This window comes from Capra hircus, chromosome 13, assembly GCF_001704415.2.
Source record: "Capra hircus breed San Clemente chromosome 13, ASM170441v1, whole genome shotgun sequence".
NCBI lineage: Eukaryota > Metazoa > Chordata > Mammalia > Artiodactyla > Bovidae > Capra > Capra hircus.
In genome coordinates, this window is record NC_030820.1 from 77,601,292 (window position 1) to 77,624,336 (window position 23,045).

General features: G+C 56.9%; 1 long non-coding RNA gene across 1 annotated transcript; it reads left to right on the forward strand.

Moving 5' to 3' along the window:
• On the forward strand, window positions 3,274-22,218 carry LOC108637429. The gene is made up of 3 exons (XR_001919085.1): window positions 3,274-3,328; window positions 18,896-19,019; window positions 20,354-22,218. It is a non-coding gene; the product is annotated as an uncharacterized LOC108637429 (long non-coding RNA).

Sequence of the window (23,045 nt, forward strand, 5' to 3'; positions counted from 1 at the left end):
TCATGGCCAGGATGTGGCTGGGGAGCTGGAAGGGCTGCACCCCCAAATTGGGTGGGCAGAATGGGTGTCAAGAGGGAGGGAGACAGATAGGGCCATAGCCCCTAGTCAGCAAGCAGGGACTCGTGGACTCCCCAGGTGAGGCCTGAACCAAGAGGGACCCCTGGAGTCAACCCTGTCCCCAGCGCATGCTCTTGGGAAGTCTTAGCCCCTTTTTGGGCTGAACCCCATCTACTCTCAAAGAGGCATTCATTCACTCACTCATTCATTAATTTGTACTTCTGCAGATATTTCTTGAATACCTACTCTGTGCCAGGCACTGTTCTAGGCATAGGGCATGAGGGGATACACCAGAAAACAAGAGACACCAAAAGCCTTGCTCTCATGGAGCTGATGGTTTCACAGGGGAGACAGACAGCAGACACATAAAAACACAATTCCAAGTGGGAAAAGTGCTAGGATGAAGATAAAGCAGGCGGAAGTGACTGAAGGTGACTGCTGGGGACCCCTTGGGACAGAGCAGTCCAGGAGGACCTCCCTGAGGAGGTGACAGTTGAGAAGAGACAGGGATAATGAGAAGCAGCTGGTCCGAGACAGTTACGGGGAAAGGGCTCCTGGCAAAGCCATCAGCAAGTGCAGAGGTCCTGAGAACAGAGCATGCCAGGTGACTGAGAGAACGTGTTGCTAGAATGCAGTGAACCAGAGGGGGCCTGGTGGGTCTGAGAGAGCGGGGATGAATCATGTGGGATCTGCTTGGCTCCCTGAGTCACCTCTTCCAAGGAGCCTTCTCTGACGACCTTGGCCAAACAAGCCCTCATTTCATTCTTTCTCATAGCACTCCGCTCTGTGGCGTCAGAGTCTCTATGTATCAGGTGAACAGGGACGCACTGTCTTTCTTTGAGCGTAACTGCAATGTCAGCTGGGTAGCGTTACCTACTGGCTACCACGTGGCATGGAAAATATGGCCACAGGACCCGAGCGTGGGTGCTGTTGATGGATGGCAGGGAACACAGGCCCTAGGGTTTGTGGACTGTAGTTTTGACATGATTTAAGCTTCACAAACCAACTCTGGAACCCAAGCCCTGAGTACAATGAGATTCTCTTGAAATAAGTTAATAATCCTGGCTAACTTTCACTGGATGCTTACTGTATGCCAGGCACTGGGCTAAGCACTTTGTGTGAGTGGTAACAGACACATAAAATTGACCGTTTTAACCTTTCGAAAGTGTGCAGTTCAGTGGCATTTAGGGCATTCACGGTGTTGTGCAATCATTACCACCATCTAGTTCCAGAACATTTCCATCACTCCAGGAGGAAACTCGGGACCCATGAAACAGTCACTCCCCATTCCCCCCTCCCTCGAGTCTCTGGAAACCACTAACCTACTTTCCATCTCTGTGGACTTGCCTTCTCTGTGTATTTCGCACGAATGTCTCATACGATGTATCGTCTTTTGTGCCAGGCCCCTTTTATGCGTTCATTCATGTCGTAGCATCAGTAGTTCATTGCTTTTTACTGCTGAATAGTACTCTATTGTACGGATATACAGGGCTTCCCTGGTGGCTCAGTGATAAAGAAGCCACCTGCCAATGCAGGACACACACGTTCAACCCCTGGGTTGGGAAGATGCCCTGGAGAAGGAAATGACTACACACTCCAGAATTCTTGCCTGGAGAATCCAACGGACAGAGGAGCCTGGCGGGTTACTAAATCATGTCTCAGTCAGACACAACTTAGCGACTAAGCGACAAATGGATATACCACGTTTTGTTTATTCATTCATCAGCTGATGGACATTTGTTCCTACGTTTTGGTCTGTTGTGACTAGTGTTACTATGAGCATTTGTGTACAAGTTTTCATTTGAACATCTGTTCTCAATTCTTTCGAGTATATACCTAAGAGTGGAATTGCTGGGTCATGCGGTAATTCCATGTTTAATTTATTGAGGAACCGTCAGCTCAGCAGTTTTTTAAAGCATCCATGACCTTGGGAGATCCTCACAACAAGCTAATGAGGGAGGCTGTGCCTTGCCCCCATTCTGCAGAGGAGGAAACTGAGGCTCAGAAAGTGGAATTCATGAGTCAACTTCACACTGATGAGAACTGATGAAACTGGGAGAGAGAAGGAGAGGGAGGCCAGGGCTGTCTCTGGTCCATCTACAGAGGAAGCTGAGGAAAGCAGTTAAAGGCGGCATTTCTCTGTCGGACTTGCTAGAATGTCAGTCCCCCTTGGTTCTTCCTGGCTGTGTGTCTTAGGGCAAGCTGACTCACCTCTCTGGGCCTCTGTTTCTCCATTCAGGGGTGTTTAGGGCAGAAATTCCCTCAGATGGTAGCTATAAGAATGGGAGAAGCCTACCCCTGCTGTTATCATTAGGAATGTTGTGATGCTCATGGCTTTTCAGACACAAGGGGAAGAGATTTCTCCACACCTGAGATCTCATGCTCTTGGTTTGAGTGAGGCTGGGGGGTGCAGAAGGGAGTCGGGGACCCCCAGAGTCTCCTCTCCAGAGAGGCTCGGGGGGCAATGGGCCCCGAGGCTGGAAGGGCTGGGCCTGGGGCTGGAAGCGCCGTCCACCTTCAAGTCCCGCGTCCACAGTGACGCCGGATGTTTCGGATGGGAAAAGAGCACGCAGTTTTCCAGAAATGCTTGGACGCCACCTCATCAGAAGAGAACGTAGCCTGGGTCCATTACGTCCCCAGAACCACGCTGCATTTTAGGCCAGAAATAATAACTCGGTTTGTTACGTGGATGCCAGTGAATAAAAAAATCTAACCTGGACATGTAACTCTAACGGGATGGAAGGGGTGACTGAGAGATTTCACAGATGAGCTTTCAATGCGGGCTTGGGGCTGGGGGTCCCTGAACCTCAGTTGAACTCAGCATAGACTCGGGCTGGCAAACTCGGGCAACCACGGGAACGTTTGCTAAGCACTTGCTGTATGCATCGCCTCAGTCCACCGGAAAAACGACCCCGAGAGGCAGTTCTGTTATACGACTTTCTGTGCAGATGGGGAAGCTGAAGCCCAGAGAGGTGGAGACACCAGCCCCAGGCTGAACGGCGAAGAGGCTAAGCTGAGGCTTGAGGGCAGATAGCCAGGAACCGGATGGAGCCTGCCCTCTGACCCACCACCGCCTTCCTCGGGGAAGGCTGGGAAAAAATATTTCGTGTTCTGCAAAACTAAGTGACCGTGTCCGGCTGAGGTCACTGGCTGGCGGGTGGGAGGTTGTTGATGAGGAAATGGGGAGGGGGGCAAAGGCACCCCAGGAAGCACCCAGTGTCCCTTTTGCTGGGTACTTTACTTCCTGGACGCTGGGCCTGGTTGTTTCTTGGTGAGTGTTTGTGGATTGAGGGGTTAGCAAGAGAGGGGAGACCCCGGTTCTGGGGTTAGGGGGCTGTTGGGATCCAAGGTCAGCCCTGCAGCCCAGGGTCCCTCCTGCTTGGGAGGTACCCAGGGAAGTGTGTGGTCTGTCTACGCTCCACCCAGCCTCTGCCCTTTACTTGCCAGCTGGGCACCGTGGCTGCCAGCACCGTGTCCCCAGGGTGCCAGTTCCGCTTTGTGACTGTGGCGGGTATCGCACGCAGCGTCTCTGCAGCTCAGTCTCCTCCCCTGGAAAGTGGGGATAACCCCCCCACCCCGACAAGCTTCGGGGAGGGTTACATGGTTGGGGCCGACGCCGCCGCCGCCAGAAGGAGTCCACGTAGAGTGTCTGCCCGGCCCAGGGGAGGACTCCCCGGGCCAGAGCACGGCCGGCCGGGCGTCAGGCGGGAGGGTCCCCGGTGTCGGCCAAGGCTGGCTCCTGCCCGGCCGCCTGCCCGGACGGACGTTGGGGGAGGGAGGCCCCATCCCGCCAGACTCCTGAGTCACCGTTTCCCGGCGCTGCCAGCACCGCGGGCCGGGGGGAGGGGGGGGAGGGGGGGTGACCGAGAACTAAGATCCCAGTTGTGGATTTCTCGGGGTGGGACCGAGAGAAAACCCTCTGTCAGGAGCAAGTCAGATACAAGGGCGTCCTGGGGTGTCAGGGCGAGATCCTCCTACTTCCCTGGTTCACAGGCAGCAAACTCGATCCCCAAATTTCCTAAGCCCCGCCCCCCATATGCGCACATACTATACGCGCCTTCATGAACTTCTTACTGTTTTTCTTCTTTTTTTAAAAATTAACTAATTAATGTTGTTTTTGGCTGTGCTGGGTCTTCCTTGCCGTTCAGGCTTTTCTCTTGGTGCAGCACACGGGCTTCTCGTTGCCGCAGGCTCCAGGGCGTGCGGGCTTCAGTAGTTGCGGCTCCCCCCCCGGCTCTGGAGCCCAGACTCAGCAGTTGTGTCTCAGGGGCTTAGCGGCTCCACGGCACATGGGACCTTCCTGGACCAGGGATCGAACCTGTGTCTCCTGCACTGGCAGGCGGATTCTTTACCCCTGAGCCCCTCCGCCACCCAGGGAAGCCCTTCTTTCTGTCTCTTGAATTTGTAGAGTCAAGAGACTGAGACTCAGGGTTCCAGCCTCAGGGACTTTGCACTTGTTCTTTCCTCTGCTCCAACACTCCAAGGGACTGGCTCAACCCCTGGTCAGGGAACTAGGATCTTGTATGCCGTGTGGTGCAGCCAAAAAAAAAAGCCGTAGAGTGGGCCGTGGCAAGGGTCAGGAAGGAAGAATCAGGCACATGCGGAGGGAGCCAGGATGCCGGAGGGCGTGGCCTCCATGTTGGTGGGTGGGGAAGAAAGGTCTCTTTCAGAAAGTGGTGCCACAGTTTGAAGGAAGTTAGGCCGGGACCATGTGAGTATCTGCGGAAAGAGTTTTAGGCTGCGGGAACAGTAGGTGCAAAGGCCCTGAGTCAGGACATGGCTGGAAGCACCAGGGAGCAGCAAGGAGGCCAGTGTGGCTGGAGCAGAACAGGCATGAGGGGAGGAGGTCAGTCAGGGGCCAGGGTGGGCAGGTAAGCAGGCCATGGCAAGGATTTGGCTTTTGCTCTGAGTGAGGGGGGAGCCCCAGGAGGGTCCTGAGCAGAAAGGGCAGCAGAAGTGGAGTGACATGGTCAGATTCCAGGTAGATTTAGGGGGAGAGCTGGCCTGTCTCCAAGACACATTAGGGAGAAGGCTAGGGAGAGAGGGGTGCCCGGAAAATGCTTGGGTTTGGATCAGACAGGCAGGCAGGGTCCCCGTACATCCCCGCTGTCCTGATTTGAGGTCCAAGCGTTGGACCAGGACCCCGCCCCACAAGGAAATCCGGGCTTTCAGGGTCAGGCTTGAATCTGTGTTGGGTAGCAGGCAGCTTCTCACTGGTCAGCCTTTCTCCAGGCAGGGGGATGACCCTAATTCTCCTTACCTTCTCTTTCATGATCAGGAGGCTAACCAGGGCCTTGGTCGGGCCTGGGAGGTGGCTCGGTGGAGGGGGCCTTTCAGAGCCTTGCAGGGGGGAGAGGTGATGCAGAAACCACAAGTGCGGGACAGAAGTGGCCTGGAGCCAGCTCAGCACCCACCCCCACCCCAGACACACACACAGAGACTTCGTGTCTCATCGCTCTGGCCCTGGCTCCCCCAACCCCCAACATGATCAGGACCATGGGATCCTGTCCAGAGCCTCGGCCAGTGAGTCAGCAGGAATCACCCCAGACGGGAGCCAGTGCCCTGGTGCCCAGACCAGAAACCACACCTGACCTGTCCAGCTGGGCAGGAACAGGGACCAAGTGGGCGGAAGAACCCCCCGGGCAGGATAGCTGGGGGGAGATGGTGAGCTAAGACCCCCAGACCCAACGCAGCTCTCGGCCGCCTGCCCCCGAGGGTTCCCAGCGGGGTCTAAGTGATAGTTTGAGCAGGGGTTTTGGCTGTTCTGTCTGGTGCCACGGAGGCCGTGAGGGTCAGCCGGCCTCTGCTGCCTTATGTTGGGTTGTCGTGGTGCATCCTGTCCCTTTCACTGCGCTGTTTCTGTTCCACTGTGTGTTGCAATCTGTTCCAGGGCCTTCCATTCCTCTGTGTTCTTATTGTTTGCTTAGTCAGGCAACAGATGTATATTGGGCACCTACTATGTGTATGGGTGTGAGAACTGGACTACAAAGAAAGCTGAGCGCCGAAGAATTGATGCTTTTGAACCGTGGTGTTGGAGAAGACTCTTGAGAGCCCCTTGGACTGCAAGGAGATCCAACCAGTCCATCCTAAAGGAGATCAGTCCTGGGTGTTCACTGGAAGGACTGATGTTGAGGCTGAAACTCCAGTACTTTGGCCACCTGATGCGAAGAGCTGACTCATTTGAAAAGACCCCGATGCTGGGAAAGATTGAGGGCAGGAGGAGAAGGGGACAACAGAGGATGAGATGGTTGGATGGCATCACCAGCTTGATGGACATGGGTTTCGGTGGACTCCGGGAGTTGGTGATGGACAGGGAGGCCTGGCGTGCTGCGGTTCACGGGGGTCACAAAGAGTTGGACACGACTGATCGACTGAACTGAACTGAACTGAGCTACGTACCAGGCAGTGTTCTAGGTGCTTGAGTTACAACTTTGAATAAAGCAAGATCCTGCCTGAAGGAGTTCATTAAGAGACTTGTTATTTGTTCGCTAAGCTGTGTCCAACTCTTTGCGACCCCATGGACTGTAGCCCGCCAGGCCCTTCTTGTCTGTGAGATTTCCCAAGCAAGAATACTGGAATGGACTGTCGTTTCCTTCTCCAGGGGATCTTCCCGACCCAGGGATCAGACCTGAAATCCTGCATTGGCAGGTAGATTCGTTACCACTGAGACACCAGGGAAGCCCGTATAATACGGTACTGATTTTAGGCAAGAATACTGGAGCGGGTTGCCGTTTCCTTCTCCAGGGGATCTTCCTGACCCCGGGATCGAACCCACATGTCCTGCACTGGCGGGCGGCTTCTCGGTCGCTGAGCCTGGGGACAAACGAAAGAGCAGCATCAGGTTGTGGTGAGAGGAGTGGAGAGAAGTGGGAGACCAGTGACATCATCGTAGACCAGAGCTGAGCGGGGAGCGGCTGCCTCAGCAGTGGGCTGGAGCGCGGGCCTCACAGAGAGGGTGCCGTCTGAGCAGAGACCCGAAGGGGCTGAGGGAGGGGGGGCCCCTAGCTATCTGAGGGTCAGGAAGAGGATTCCAGGTGGAGGGAACAGCAAGTGCAAAGGCCCCGAGGCAGGACCGTGGCCAATGTGTTTTGGAAACAGCCAGGAGGCCAGTGTGGCTAGAGCAGATAACCAAGGGAATGTTAGGAGAGATGGGGTGGGAGAACAAGTCTTCTGTGCATTTCAAGCAATTCAGGGATTTCCAAGAATATTTTTGCTTTCTCCAACAGATTTATAGCAGCAAACCCCCACTGTCGGAGATGCATCTGCCGGTATTCTGGGCCAAGCCTTTGCTGTTTGGGGCCTTATCCTGCCAAATGGTCTTCCTGCTGCCTCCCAAGCTGGGCCAGCTGTAACAGGGCCTGGGACCGGTTCATCCCTCCCTTCACTCCTTCCTTCCCTCATGTATCCATTCATTCCACCAGCATTTACTGAGCTGGAATAGTGAGGAGGGAGACAGATGCTATCCCCACCCCGAGATGCTCAGAAGTCCTGACAGAGGATCCCAGAAAAAGCTGCAAGCACAGGCTGCCTGTGAAGAGGAAAGTAACACCCACTCTAACCATAGCAGTGAGTGCCTGGGGCCCATCCGTTTTCTGAGCCTTTACAGAAATCAGCTCATTCATTTTTATGGAAACTCTGATTGTCCCCATTTCACAGCTGGGGAAGTCAGGCGCAGGGGCATAAGGAGCAGGATGGGCAGAACCAGGCTTTGTCCTTGGGTACTAGGTTCTAGCCCTGCCCTCCCAAGGCATCCCACTGGTCATCAGGTGTAGGGAGAGGGGCCTTATTGTCCAGTTCATCCTGCTGTTAGTGTGAAAGAAAATGTTTAATTAATAAGATGTTGCAGGCACAGCCTGGGTATCCACTGTGAGAGGAGGAGAGGGCAGGGATGGCTGTGGGGTGATGTCACATGGGCAGGCTGGGGGCCATCCGGAGAGGCTTCCTGGTAGAGGCCGATGCCAGGCAGGGGGGAACAGGAGCGACAGAGCTCCTCGTGGTGCTGGCGGAAGCCTGGATCCACTGGGGTGCCCCGAATAGCAGGTGCCTGTGTGAGTGCGTGGGGTGTGTGTCCGGGTGTGGCGGTGTGTGGTTCTCTCTGTGCATCCGTCTCGTGTGCCTCCCTTGGGGCTGTTGGTGCTTCTGTCATCGCTGGTGCCCGTGTGAGTGCGTGTCTGTGATGTGAGCACCCGGGGGGTGTGTCTGGTGTGGTGGTGTGTGGTTCTCTCTGTGCATCTGTCTCCTGTGCCTCCCTTGGGGCTGTTGGTGCTTCTGTCGTCGCTGGTGCCCGTGTGAGTGCGTGTCTGTGATGTGAGCACCCGGGGGGTGTGTCTGGTGTGGTGGTGTGTGGTTCTCTCTGTGCATCCGTCTCGTGTGCCTCCCTTGGGGCTGTTGGTGCTTCTGTCGTTGCTGGTGCCCGTGTGAGTGCGTGTCTGTGATGTGAGCACCCGGGGGGTGTGTCTGGTGTGGTGGTGTGTGGTTCTCTCTGTGCATCTGTCTCCTGTGCCTCCCTTGGGGCTGTTGGTGCTTCTGTCGTTGCTGGTGCCTGTGCCGTGTGCGTGTGTGTGTTGTGTGTCTGGGACTCTGTGATTGCTCACATGCAGGGTCACGTATGTCACACGTCTGTTGCGGGTCAGGGGTCAGGTGTGTACTGAGTGTTGTATGGCTGCTCTGTACCTGACGGGGGAGGGGTGATGAGTGCTCCTGTGATTGTGATGTGATCTGTGAAAGTGTCTGGGTTCCTGTGGGTGCGGGGCCGTGGGCAGGACCCTGCCTGCAGACGCACCCCAGAGCATCTGCCGTGTTCCTGCATCACAACAGACAGGCGGGGTGGGATGAGTCTGACCCCCAGGGCAGGAGGCTGAGGACCCTGCCCCGAGCCCACTCCTCCATGTCCCCCAGATAGCCCCAGAGCCACAGGAGGAGGCCTCGGCCCCAGAGTAGCTCACCTACCCTCTCCAGGCTTCACAGTGCCCGCATGGGGTCAGAGGCCCCCATGGAAGGTGTGGAGTCAGGGGGCAGCAGGCTTTCACAGGAAGCGGGGGTGCTGGAGCAGCTGGGGGGCTCATGGGGAGCATGAGCAAGGCAGACCAGGGTTAGTGCCCGTGCCTGGTGGGGGCCGTTACATGCACCGAGCTCACGCCAGAGCACCGGATGGGACAGTATGCTCTCACATGCGCACAGATGGCACACACATGTACAGAAGGACAAGTGAGCGCTCCAGGGTAGACACCCGGGGACAGACAGACACACGTATGTAGGGACAGATGCGAGTGCAGCGACGCAAAGACACGTGAGTGCACCGGCGGGCGCTTACACGCGCAGAGGGTGGGCGACAGGGCTCGACGGGGACTTGGCGGCGGGCAGGAAAGGAGGCCCCGTGCCCTGGGAATCGGGAAGTCTGGGTTTTGACGGAAATCTGGGCTGAGGAATTGTCGTTGTTTCAAACCCTATGGGAATCTAAACGACTCTTCTGTCCCTCTGTGGGTCTGACTTGATCCTAGGGCCCCCAGTGTTTGATCTCTGTCTGTCGGCTGAGGCCAGAGGGGAGCTTGCTGTGTGTCCAAGAGAAGTTCCAGGCCCCTCTGTGTTCATCCAGGGCTGGGCCTCGGGGAGGACACATGTGGTGGAGGCCTGGGACTGCCCGGGGAGAGCCAGACCAGGACAGGGGAGGCACTGTCCTGCCTGCAAAAGTCATTTCTCACCCCCACCTCCACCCCACCCGTCTCCTGGCATCTGTCAGGACCTTAATGGATAAAACATCCTGCCAGCGCTCAGGCCCTGCCCTCTATCCTGAGACCAGTGCCAGCTGCGGGCCAGTGGCTCTGGGCACCCGTGGGTGGAGGGGCTGGTGTCAGAGTTGGTCTACCAAGTCCCAGAATGTGGCAGCTCTCAGCTGGCCAGGGGCATTATGGAAGGCTTCCTGGAGGAGGTGGTGGGGCTGGAAACTGCTGGTCTGGGAGTCAGACACCTGGGCTCAAACTAGACCCCTTAAGATCAGTGACTGTCATCTTGGTCAAATCTGTGTTCCCAGCTCGTACTCCAGAGCCTGGTACACAGTAGGCACTCAATAAATTTTTGTGAAATGAAAGGACAGAAAACAATAGCTTTAGAGAGCATCTTCCCTATGTAAGAACTGTGAACAACCCTAAGCTATGCTATGTCAGTTGCTCAGTTGTGTCTGACTTTTTGCAACCCTGTGGACTGTAGCCTGCCAGACTCCTCTGTCTATGAAAATCTTCAGGCAAGAATGCTGGAGTAGGGTGCCATTTCCTTCTCCAGGGGATCTTCCCAACTGAGGGGCTGGATTCTTTATTGTCTGAGCCGTCAAGGAAGTCCGAACAATGCTGTGAGGTCCATTTTATTATTTTTTCCCATTATATATATGAGGAATCAGGCACAGAGAGGTTAAATCCTTTGCTCAAGATCACACAGCTGACAAGTGACAACTCTGCGTTCAAACCCAGGCATTTCTGCAAAGCCTGGTGTGCATCACTCTCGAAGGATTCAGTGTCCACCTCTCTCATGGGACTGAGGCCACGAAAGCGGAGCTTGTCTGTTTAATCCCTGCTCATGTATTTTGCCCTGGCACATAGTAGGTGCTCAACAAATATTTGTGGACCAAATGACAAGATCCCTGTCTCTCTGAGTCCTCAGACAAGTCACTTCTCTTTGAGCCGCAGTTTCCTCATCTGCGGGACGGGGCAGTTTAGATGCTGGGAATCCGGGTTTTCCCAGAGCCCTGTCTGGATGGGTAAAGACTGCCCTGCAGCCTCTCCAACCCTGGACCCCAGGGGTGACCAGGCTGGTGGCCGCAGACTTGGCAACTCCCCCCAGCAGGCAGGTGCAGGGGCTGGCTCTCTGGGCCCGACCCAGGGCTGAGAACCTTCCACCTCCGAGCAGGATAGGACCTGAGCTCTGGCCGCCTAACAGGTCTGAGTTTCCACTGGGTTAAGCAATGCCCCACCCCACCCTCAAGGAAGGAGATCGGAGCCCTGTTAAGTGGAACAGCTGCTGAGTGCAGGGTCCATCCTCTGAAACCTGGCCACTGGTCCCAAGAGGTGGGGCAGCAGGGCTGTGCTCATTTTACAGATGGGGAAACTGAGCTTCCCAGAGGGCCAGCTGCTCACCCAAGAATCCAGAGCCCAGATCCTCCTGTTCCAGGCCCTGTCCCCTGCCTAACACTTCAAAGGAGGGAAAAGCATGAGAAGGCTCCCCCCAGAGCAGGAGGGGGTCTGATGCCTCCGCAGACAGCAGGGAGGGCAGGCTCCATGCTCTTTAAAGGCCCCTGGTCTTTTGTGACCTAGGAGCAGCTCAGCCTAATGTTCAGATGAGAAAACTGAGGCCCACCTTGCCCTGTGCGGTGAGCACCGCTCTTCCCTCCTCGTTACCCAGGCTCCCCCATCCCTCAGACATCCTCCCCGGTTTCCTCCCCACTTGGATGCTCCTCCTCTTCCAGGTTTCAGTCCAAACCTCCCCTCCTCAGAGCGCCCTGCAGCTGACCTCACCCTGAAGCCCCTTTCATTTGTCACCCTTATCATGTCTGAATCATTGGGTTGGTTTCTTCCCTAGCTTGTTAATTCTGTCTTCTCAGTGGAAGATCATCCCCCGAGAGCTGGCGTCTGTCTCATTCTGCTCCATCTCCAGACCCAGCCGAGGGCCTGACAAATCCATATCTGCTGAACAAGTGTTTTTCAATGAATTTGGACTTGGCTAAATGCCTGGTAGGTTTTCGGCCAAGGCTGTAGAGACATTCGATGGTCCAAGGGGGGATGAGTTAGAATAGGGAAAGCACACACACCGGGGCTCTGATCTTGCGTGCTGGGTGAGCTTGGGCAAACGCCCTGCCCTCTCTGAGTCTGGACGGCCATTGTCCCAGCTGGAATAAAGGATGATCAGAAACTGCCCCCTGGGTGGCTGGGAAGCCTCCTAAACTGTGAAAATTGGAACTGGCCTGCCCTCAGCAGGCGCCCACACGCTCCCCAGCCCGGCACCCTGAGGTTCCCCAGCTGCCCGGGGTCAGTGGAGAGGCAGCCCGCCAGAGTGTGTGTGTGCTCAGAAGGAAGGAAAACGTGAATTGGCTGCTCTCTCCTCAGGCCAGGGCACGGGTCCGCTTGCCCCAGGTCACAGAGCTCAGACGTGGAGCCGGCAGGGTGGGGAGCAGGCACCCCGGGGCCTCCAAAACCATCCGTGGTCGTGGGCGTTGGGGGCACTTGCAGGGCCTGAGGGTGACGGAGCGGGAGCAGGTGCGGAAGCAGGTGTCCACTCTCGGCATTGCTGGGGGTGGGGGCGGGCAGTGCCCCCACGGCTGCCCAGAACCGGCCTGGCTGGTCGGACACCTGTCCTCTGATGCTTTTGTCGGGAGCCATCACAGACATGAGCCAGGCTGGGGGTGGGGTGGGGGGATGGAGAGGAGTGAGGTGGGGCCTGAGGGTTGCATAAGAAGGGGCTGGGGGAGGAGGGCCCGGCGGAGCACCCCAGCCCTGCTCCTTCAGGCTGGGACGCCCGCAAGTCGAGTCAGTCCTCTGAGCCTCTGTTTCCTCATCCATAACGTGGGGCTGAAACTCCTCTGTGCGCAGCGTCTGTGCTTGAAAGTCTCCCAGGCACATGTGAGGTGTGGGGGGCAAGGGGCCCTGAGGAATGCTCTGGGGCCTCAGGCTGCCCACCCCCTAACAGAGTTTATCATTCTTTCACTGAAAAAAAGGTTCCTGGGCACCTACTGTGTGCCAGAGCCATGCTGGGGACATAGGAGTGGGTGGGACCCATGAGGACCCTGTCCAGGGGGAGAAGACAGCAGAAGACCCACAGGCGAAAAGAATGAGCCAGAAAATTGCAGGGTCCTCCCTGACAGTCCAGTGGTTAAGGCTCTGAGCGTCCACTGCAGGGGGCGCGGGTTCGATCCCTGGTCAGGGAACTGAGATTCCCTGCAAGCCGCACGCTGGGGCCCAAAACCCCTCCAGACGGTGACACAGGCAACGAAGAATTAAAGGAAGGCGGTGTCAGAGGGTGACGAGGTGGGGGCTGCTTTAGGTGGGGCTCGGGGAGGCCTCTCTGAGGAGGTGACTGGGTGCAGGGGCGGCTTGGAGGAGGAGCAGCTCCAGAAGGGCTGGTGGGCTCCAGCTGGCCGGCCCCACTGCGGGGCAAAGGGCCTGAGATGCGGCGAGAGCTCAGAGCTGCTTAGCCTTTGCAGAGGAGCTGCCGGGAGGCCCCTGTGTTGAGGGGATCTGGCCTGAGGGGACCCTCCCGCCCTGTTCCCAGGGGTCGAGGCCAAGGGGCAGGGCAGGGGCCAAGCTGGAGGAAGTGGGGCCAGGACCCCCGGCGGGTAGCCTCTCGGGGGACTGCCAATATCCAGAGTGCCAGTGACAAGACCCAGTCCCAGGCGGCAGGAGGTGGGGGCCTGGGCCTCCATAAACAGCCACGGCTCGTAAAGCTGATCAAAGCTGCGGGCCTGTCCTAGCCCGGGCGACTTCCTGTAGGGCCCGGAGCCGCCCAGCTTGTGGGAAGCAGCCTCTCTGGCTTGCTCGAGGGTCTCTGTGTGGTGGAGTATGGGTCCTCGAGCTGGTCCAGCCTCATTGTTCCCACTCTCCTCATCTGCGGGGCTCAGCGGAACCTCTGGGCAGCCTGTTTCATTCTACATCTTTGACAAGAGCTCAGCCCCTGGAACGGAGGATCTGGGAGTCCGAGCCCCAGTCCTGCCACTGTGTGACCTCGGGCAGTGAACCCCCCGCCCCCTACCCTGACAATTCAGTCCTCAGCTTTCAAATGGGGTTAATGGTAATATCTGGGCTTCCTGGGTGGCACAGTGGTAAAGAATCTGTCTGCAATGCAGGAGGCTCAAGAGACACGGGTTCAGTCCCTGGGTTGGGAAGATCCCCTTGGAGAAGGGAACGGCCTCCCACTCCAGGACTCTTGCCTAGAGAATTCCATGGACAGAGGAGCCTGGCGGGCTACAGTCCACGGAGGTGCAGAGTCAGACACGACTGAGCAACTGAGCACGCACACACACAACGATATTAGCTGCTTCAACATCCTAGAGCCCGAAGTTTAATGATGTAATTTATAATGATAGTTTCTTGCTCATCTAAAGATGACGGTAACGATCCTCAGGCCCCCCAGTGGAGCAGCCATATCCCAGGGAGCAGGTTGGACTGAGGTTTGTGGGGCAGAAAGTGAGGGTCTGAGCCCCTCCACTGCTCCTCCTGCGTGGGTCTGGGCAAGGGGAGGCCCCAGAGGCGAGGATTCCCAGCTTGTCTGGGCCACACCCCGCATCCCGGAGAGAAGCAGCACTTCCTAGGTCTCGGGCGGGGCCTCCTGAGGCCTAGCCTGGCTCTGGAATCCCAGGCGTCTCACCAGCTCTCGCTGAGGCTGTTTCCTCAGCAGACAAAGAGGGATGAAAATCCCCTGGAGGATGAAAACAGACCCAGGATTCTGCCATGTCTCCCCAGCTCCCCTCCTGGTCCAGCCCGGTCCCCGCCTGCCAGGATTATCACAGTGACCTCATCCGAGGCTCCCTGCATCCCACATCATCGCCTTGCATTCCCTTTCATCCCCCTGAATCCCTCCCGCATCCCCCTACCGTCAACCCTCTGCCAGAGAACCTGGGTCAGACCACATCCTTCCTCTGCTTAGAACCCTCTGGGGCCCCCACTCAGCACAGAAAGCACCCCCACCCCATGCAACCCACAGGCCCAGCCTGGCCTCCCTCACCCTCCCCTTCATTCTCGTCCAGTCTCAGCACATAAAACCACTGAAGCCCGTGCTCAGACTGCCCTTATCAGCTTCTAACACGCTGTATAAAATACCGATTTATGTTGTCTGTCTGCCCCATGAGCATGTCAGCTCCATGCGGGCAGGGTTTTTTTTTTTTTCCTTTTCTGTTTTGCTCCCAGTTATATCCCCTGTTCCTAAAAACAAACGGTTAATAAGTGTTTGTGGAATGCGTGAATGGATCCTTGTTCAGCTCTGGGAGGCAGGCGCTATTGTTATTTCGATTTTATGAAGGAGGAAAGTGAAATTGAGCAAGGCAGGAAGTGGGTGAGTTGCCCAAGATCTCAGACAGCTGGAGTCAGGGTGATAATAATAATAATAACCCAGCTAAGACATATTGAGCTCCTTCTACGTGCCAGGCACTGGGATCTTGGATAGAAGAAGGTGAAAGCCAGGCACAAGGGAAGTGCTTTATGTGGGATGACCCTTGGAATTCTCAATGGGACTCTCTGTAGTAGGGATGGTTAAACCCACTTTACAGATGAGGAAATCGAGGCTCAGAGGGATTAAGTAGCAGGTCTCTAACAACAGTAGAGACAATAACCTCAGTTTACCAAGCTTTGCTCTGGGCACTGACTTCATATCCGGGATCCTTCACCTGTACCACGCTTTCTATTATACTTTACCACAAAGAAACCCGCTTCTGAGAAATGCGGTGATTTGGCACTGGTTGTAAGACGGGATGAGAGTTTGAGCCCATTGCCCAGGTTCTTCTGTCCCAGGACGTGCCTGGCGCTGGCAGGTGGAGACGCCCAAACACAGAAACCCATTACGCGTTCAGTGCCTCAGAGCCTCTCTGCCACCTTAGTTTCCCTAAGTCTCTTTAGGGCCTGTGGGCTCCCTTTCTGTTCTTAACTGGGACTCTGGTTTTCTCTAGGGAGGGGCTGGAGACGTGGTAGCAACTCTGCTGTGTGACCCAAGGCAAGTGGCTGTGCCTCTCTGAGCTGCCAGCCTTGACTGACTCCATGGAGTCACATTTTGCTGACAAGGAGGCTCTGGGCTGGGAAGGAGTGAGGACTCATCTTCCAAGGCCGGGCAGCTGGGAGCACCTGTTACCAGGAGGAGGTAACAGCCACCTTCACCCCTGCGCCAGGCCTGTTCCCTTGCCATGCGGCCCCGTTAGAGCTCTGCAAGCCCCCAAGGGGTGGGTGCAGCCCTGACCGCCTGGCCCATCCGCCACTATTCTGACAGCCTTAAAAAAATGGTTTGTTAATCCATTTATATTTTCGGCCACCCTGGGTCTCCGCTGATGCGTGGCTTTCCGTTCGGCGAGCAGGGGCTGCTCTCCAGCTTCAGCACTTGGGGTTCTCATTTCGGTGGCTCCTAGGCTTGCGACCCCGGGTTCTAGGGAGCAGGGGCTCAGCACCTGTGGTTCCCAGGCATAGGCAGGGGGAATCTTCACGGAGCACGGATCAAGCCTGTGTCCCCTGCCTTGGCAGGCGGATTCTTAACCCCTGGACCACCAGAGACGTCCCTGGCTGTCTTTTCTCACTGAGAAAGAGAAGTAAATAATCAGGTCACACGCTCCAGCCACCCCTCGACCCCCGCCAGCCAGCATCCCTATCTTTCTTGAACCTGCTTCCTTCTACCTTCTCCCGGGGCCTGAAATCAACGACAGCGCCCTGCCACCCCCCCGCCACCCACTGTGATTCAGGGCTCTGCCTCTTGTGCAGATTGGGTACCGATTGGGAAGTGAGGTGCAGAGAGGTACCCTGCTGTGGTTCCCCGGGCCCAGGGAAGCCAGGGCATCTTTCGCAGAGGGCTGCAGGGATCTTTCCGAAGGCCTCCCCGTCATACCCTCGCCTGTGGTGAGGATGGCTCAGCGGGTGGGGCCCACTCTGTGCGCCCGTTCCTCTGTCTTACAGGAGGAGGAGCTTGACGTCAGTGGGCCACAGCCACCTGCCTGGGGTCACATAGCCCGGAGGTGGCAGAGCTGTGACTACAGAGCGGGAGCCTGAGGCCCCAAGAGGGGAAGGACCTTGCCCAAGGTCACACAGGCCCTGTTAGGGTCTAGATTCCCCACTGAGGCTGAGCCAGAGCTGCTGGAGACGCTGAAATCCCAGGCTAAGATTTCCCACGGCCCTGGGATGGGGGTGGGGGGACTGCCTGGCATTTCCTGTTTGGGCAGGACCTGAGTGGGGAGACTTCCCGTGGCCCTCCCTGCTCTCAGGAAATAATCCGGACCAAGGGGCCTGGCCCGTCTTCCCCAGGATGCAGCGAGGGGCAGAGGCTGGGAGCTGGGCTCCTGCGTTCTAGGCTTTCTCTCTCTCATTGTCTGTGTGTCCCATTCCTGTCTGTCCCCCCCACCCCATCACTCCACCCCCGAGTCTCTGCCTCGTTGGGAGTCCCCATCATTATTATCCAATGAACAGACTCAGCGAAAGTCCCAGGCCCTCAGGAGTCCCAAGGCCATGACCCTGGAGGATCACTTCCCCCTTCTGAGCCTCAGTTTCCTCCTGTGTTAAATGGAGTCATTGTGGGGATAGAATCAGAAATGCTACCTCAGCACTTTGGGAACTCCGCTGCCCAGAGGGAGGGCATCATCAAGGTCCTGACACTGACCTGGCACGCGGTTTCCCAGGCGGAGAGCTGAGGTCGAGGAGGTCAGGAGACCCACGTGAGGACACAGCCGGCCAAGGCCGCTCCACTGCCCTTTCCCGGGAGGAAGTACGCAGGGGCGAGAAGGCACCCACAGTGTTAGATGCTCTGAGTCCAAGCCTTGGGCCTGCCATTGCCTGCCTCTGTGGCTTTGGGCAGGCCACCCAGCCCCGCTGAGGCTGTTTTCTCTTTGGCAAAATGGGAGGAACGAACCTGGTGGTGGGACTTAATGGGCTAATGAAGCATGGAAGCTGCCAATGGTGGAGCCTGACACCCAGCAGGCCTTTGATCCACAAAGTCTACTTCTGGAGAGGGGGCTGTGCCAGGGCATCTTGGCCCCATCTGCGGGGCAGGGTGGGCTCTTAGATGGGAAGAGTCGAGAATGCAGCTGGGCTTGCCGGGGCAGTGAGGACTCTGAGAGAAGGACCCGGGTCCTCTGCATCTGAGCCCTGCTTGCTGCTGCCCCTGCTCTCTGTTCCCAGCCTGGCTGGGCCTCTGCTGATTTACTCCCCACGCTCACCGGTGCTGCCCTCCGGCCACAGGCCCCCCCTCCTTCTGATCCTCCCTCCTCCAGTTCACTGCAGCCTCAGTTTTTTGCACCTTCAGGTCTCTCTCCCTGGATCACCTTTTCCTGGTGTTTTTCCACCAGCAGACGTTTTATTTTTAGGTTCTATCATTAGAATCTAAAACCGGACCTTGAATATTTTAGGCATTTAATAAATATTAGGTCCGCGAATAAATGACTGGATTTTGATTTTTGATCTCATACAAGAGTCTTTGTGTTTTAATAGGCCCATTCGACCCGTTTACATTTATTGTTTACAGGGCTATGTTTGTGTCATCCTGAACTTCGCTTTCTGTTGACTGAATGATTGCTTGAATGAAGCAGAGAAAATTCTAGGTTGCTGGGGTGGGCTGAAATTGGGGCTTCTCCAAACTGCCCTGGGCCATCCAGGGTAGAATGGACATGGAACTGACCCCGGGTGCCTCACTCTTGCAATTATTTATTCCGCTGCCTGTGGCCACCAGACAAGGGTTTATCTTCCGTCTCTCCCAGGCTTCCCTCCTCTCTTCCCTTCACCTCCCCCCAGGACGGCCCAGGGTTTCGGTTCTGGGTTCTGGAGCCAGATCTGTGTGCCCAGCTCAGGTCCCCCATTCACAGGGGGCATGGCCTTGGCCTACCTTCCTGAGTCTTCCTTTCCCCACTTGTAAAGTAGGGGTCCCGGTATCAGCTTCCCACGGTGACGGTTGTTGGAAGGATTAAATGGGAGAACGTGGGTCAGAGGGCTCAGCACAGCGCCTGACTTGCTGTAGGCACTCAGCACGCCCGAGGCTTTATTATTTTGTGGCTGTGCCTCAGTTTCCTTCCATTGTGAATGAGGCAGCCTATCATTCCCTTCTAAGCACTCAGGGTCCTGCCTCCACGTCCAGAGCTGGAGGGCTGTTCCGTCTACCCTCTCACCTCTGTCTCCCCCAGCCCACCGAGAAGGTCATCTTCCAGGACTTGAGGGGGTCCCCGGAGGCCTGACCCATCCCCAGGATCTGCGGAGAGGAGACAACGCAAGCTATAAAGAGCGGTTCAGCATCATCCCATCACACAGGTGAGGAACCCGAGACTCACTGGCTCACTGGATCCCCAGAAGTGCTCTGAGCACCCACTGTGCTCACAGCCTAGTGGGAAAAACAGGGAGAATACAACTCATGGTGACCTAAATGGGAAGGAAATCCAGGGAAGAAGGGATACACTCCACGTGTGGCTGGCTCACTTCGCTGTACAGCAGAGACTGACCCAACATTGTTAAGCAACTATACCACAAAAAAAAAGAAAACTAGATCAAGTGCCTGCCCAGCCCTCTAAAAGTCTCCCAGAGGGTGTTCCGACACCCCTGTCTGTTGTTGGCGGGGGGGACTGTTCCCTTTCCACAAAAGGAGAAAGCCAGGCCAGAGAGGGCCATCCTGTGCAAAGCTGCCAGCTTCCCAGGGTGGTGCAGGCTTCCTGCCTTTGCCGGGCTGCTGCCCCTGCTGGGAAGGGAATAGTCTTCCTCATGGGGATCCGGCTCCGTGTTCAGGGCGTCACTTCCTCAGGGACCCTTCCGGGCTGGGAGGGCAGGTCCGCACCCCAGGGCTTCCTCTTGTTTAGCGTGCATGCCTCTCACTCCCGCGGCTCTCCCGGCCGAGGGAGTAGTGGCGGTGCTTCCCCGGGGGACTCTGCCAACCCCCAGGGGTCCAGCCACCTGCAGCAGGTGTGTGGCCGCTCCCCCAGCTGCCGTGTTTGCAGGATGCCCCCGTGGATGACCGGCATCCTCTCTTGAACTTCAACTCTGTGAGGACGGGCATCTTTGCCTGTTCCCTTCACCAGTGGGTCCCGGTCGCCTGGCACATAGTAGGTGCTCAACAACTATCTGTGGAGAGAAGACAGGAAGGAAGGAGAGAAGGGAGGGCGGGAGGGAGCGGCTGCAGTTCGTTTACCCAGCTTTCATCTGTTTGTTCAGCAAGTACTTATGGAGCCCACTGTATGCAGGGCTGGCAGCACAGGTTCCTGCCCTCAGGGTGCAGACTCTCTGGTCAGGAGCAATTGTGACGTCAACTGGTAAAGGGGAGGAAAGATGGAGCCAGAGACGGGCTGCCGGGAGGAAGGGTCAGCCGACCAGGCAGGGGCAGGCCGGGGGCTCCCCGCCCCACCCCGCTCTCCCCCCGGCTGCCAGATGCTGGGCTGTCGTAACTGCGGGCAGCCCGGGTTGCCAAACACCACCACAGCTGCGTCACTGAGAGCCTGGGGGGCCCAGAGGCTGGGGGGTGGGGGCAGCCCCCTTACCCAGGCTGGTTTCAGCCCCCAGGTCAGCCAGGGCTGGGTCAAAGTTCAGCCCCGCATCCACGCTTAGTCACTCTCCGCAGTGGGGCTGCCTGGCTACTTGCTGCTGTGGTTTGTTTTCAGCTTGCACCAGGAGATCAGGAATCCGCATCTCTGCCTCCAAGAGAGAAATGAAGCACGCCAGGGCCCGGGAGACCTCAGGGCCTCCCCCACGCCCTCCCTCCAAAGGGGCCTTCATCCTGAGCTTGGCCTTCAGGACCCTGTGTGTGACGTCACAGTGTTACCTTGCCGACCTCTGTGTGTCCCTGGGCAGGTCACTTAACCTCTCTGTAAGGTGGGGGTGATGAGTCCCTGCCTTGGAGGCCTGGTGGGAATAAATGAGCTGTCTCTCTGTGTGAGGCTCCCATGAGGGCCTGGCACACAGTAGGCGCCAAGTAAGCGCCGGCTGTGGTCCTTACTGTCCCTGAGCCTCCAGAAGAGGGGACAGAGTGCCATTGCTGGTGAGAGGGTCACTCGGGGTGAGGCCAGCGGCCACGTCAGCGGCTGACTGTGGTGTGGTGGCGCTCAGGTGTTCTGGTTCATTCCGTTCCCCTTCCTGTTGGGTTCGCCCTTCCCACCAGCTCTGAAAACCCGGAGTCACCCTGCCCCCAGCCCAAGGCCTGGAGACTGAAGGATGGGTCTGTGGAGCGAATGAAGGGGGCTCAGTTTCCTCATCTGTACAGTGGGTCTTGCAGGCCCAAGGAATGAGCAAGTGCCTGAGGACAGTGGGCGCTTTGGGAACCCATCTGTACTTCCTCCCTTCCCAGCTGTGCTCCTCTCCCCCTCCCCTGGGGGGGCGGCCCGGACCCCACCCACCTCAGAACAGGCGTTCTGCCCACAGAGCTGGGCTCCCCACGGACTCATTCGTTCATTCATACCTTCACCCTGTCAGTAATTTTTTTTTTTAACTTTTTGGCCGCACTCCATAGGATGTGGGATTTTAACTCCCCGACCAGGAGCTCCCCTGCATGGGAAACACCGAGTCTCAGCTACTCGACCACCAGGGAAGTCCCTCAACAACTTTTTTGAGCACCTACTAAACTCTAGTCTGCAGAGATATGGAAACGAAGAAAACAGGCAAAAATCTCTGTAGATATTCTGTTAGTAGAGACAGCCATCAGAGATAGTGTGAGTCAAGCTAAGATTCTCAGGGGCCCAGGTTGTTGAGGGTGGGTGGTCAGGGGAGGCCCTGCCTGCCTCAGTCTGGGCACTTGGGGAAGGCTGTGCGTTCAGACCAGAGGATGTAGCCAGGTGAAGAGTGGGTGGGGGTGTCCTAGGCGCCAGGGCTGGCCCCTGCAGCAGATGGGGGAGTGGGCGTGGCAACTGGGGGACCCACCTCTGGCTTGGCCTGGATGGGGGCAGGGAGAGAGAGGGCAGTGGGGAGCTGGAAAAGGCCTGACCCGACTTAGGTTTTACCGTTGCTCCAGCCACTGCGTGGAGCCGGGACTGGGGGACCACGGTGGCTGGAGGCAGGCAGACGGGAGGGGAGCCTGGAGTCCTGTCCACCCATCAGAGAACAGGAGGGAGGTCAAGTAACCCCGGAGATAGGCCCAGGATGTGGCAGCTGCGGATTCCTCCCTTCTTCTGGGGAACTGGATCAGGCATCAGCATCACCTCCAGCATCACCTCCAGCATCACCTCCAACATCATCCTCCAGCATCACCTCCAGCATCACATCCAGCATCACCACCATCACCTCCAGCATCACCTCCAACATCATCCTCCAACATCACCTCCAGCATCACCTCCAAATTCATCCTCCAGCATCACCTCCAGCATCACCACCAAGACAACACTTGGGCAGTGGCTGTCCGCCATTGCACTGCTCACTCCTGTCTGGCCAGGCACTTCCGAGATGGGACCTCCTTGCAGTTCCACATGGCGTGACGTCCCACGAGGGTGTTCATAGCACATTTAGCACCAGCCCAAGATTGAAATCAGAGAAGGCAACGGCACCCAACTCCAGTACTCTTGCCTGAAAAATCCCATGGATGGAGGAGCCTGGTAGGCTGCAGTCCATGGAGTCGCTGAGGGTTGGACACGACTGAGCGACCTCACTTTCACGCATTGGAGAAGGAAATGGCAACCCACTCCAGCGTGGAGAATCCCAGGGACAGGGGAGCCTGGTGGGCTGCCATCTATGGAGTCACACAGAATCGGACACGACTGAAGTGACTTAGCAGCAGCAGCAGCAAGATGGAGATAAGCCCAGTGGTACATCACCTGTCACCCGCCAAGACCACCAGATCCATCCAGAAAGCAGAGGGAGGGGCCGGATGGTGAAGGATTTTGGAGCACAGACCTGGGAGCCCGCCTGCCTGAGTCTGAGTCCTACCTCTGCCAAGCACAGCTGTGTGCCACTGGGGAGGCGCCTTGACACTCCAGGCCTCAGTTTCCCCATCTACAAAATGGAGATTAGAACCTCCTGATAGGATCGCTTCACCTTTCTGATGCATTCAGTAATCCATGTAAAGCATCTGGAACCACGCCCAGCACACAGTAAATCCTTTGGAAACCTTTGCTGCCGTTATTATTATTGTGAACATTATGGTTATTATTCCTTGGCAAAGTGAAAGTCATTCAGTCGTGTCCAACTCTTTGCGACACCATGGACTGTAGCCTGCCAGGCTCCTCTGTCCATGGAATTCTCCAGGCAATAATACTGGAGTGGGTTGCCATGCCCTCCTTCAGGGGATCTTCCTGACCCAGGGGTTGAACCCAGGTCTCCCGCATTGCAGACAGATTCTTTGCCGTCTAGTGGTAGAAATATGGATTC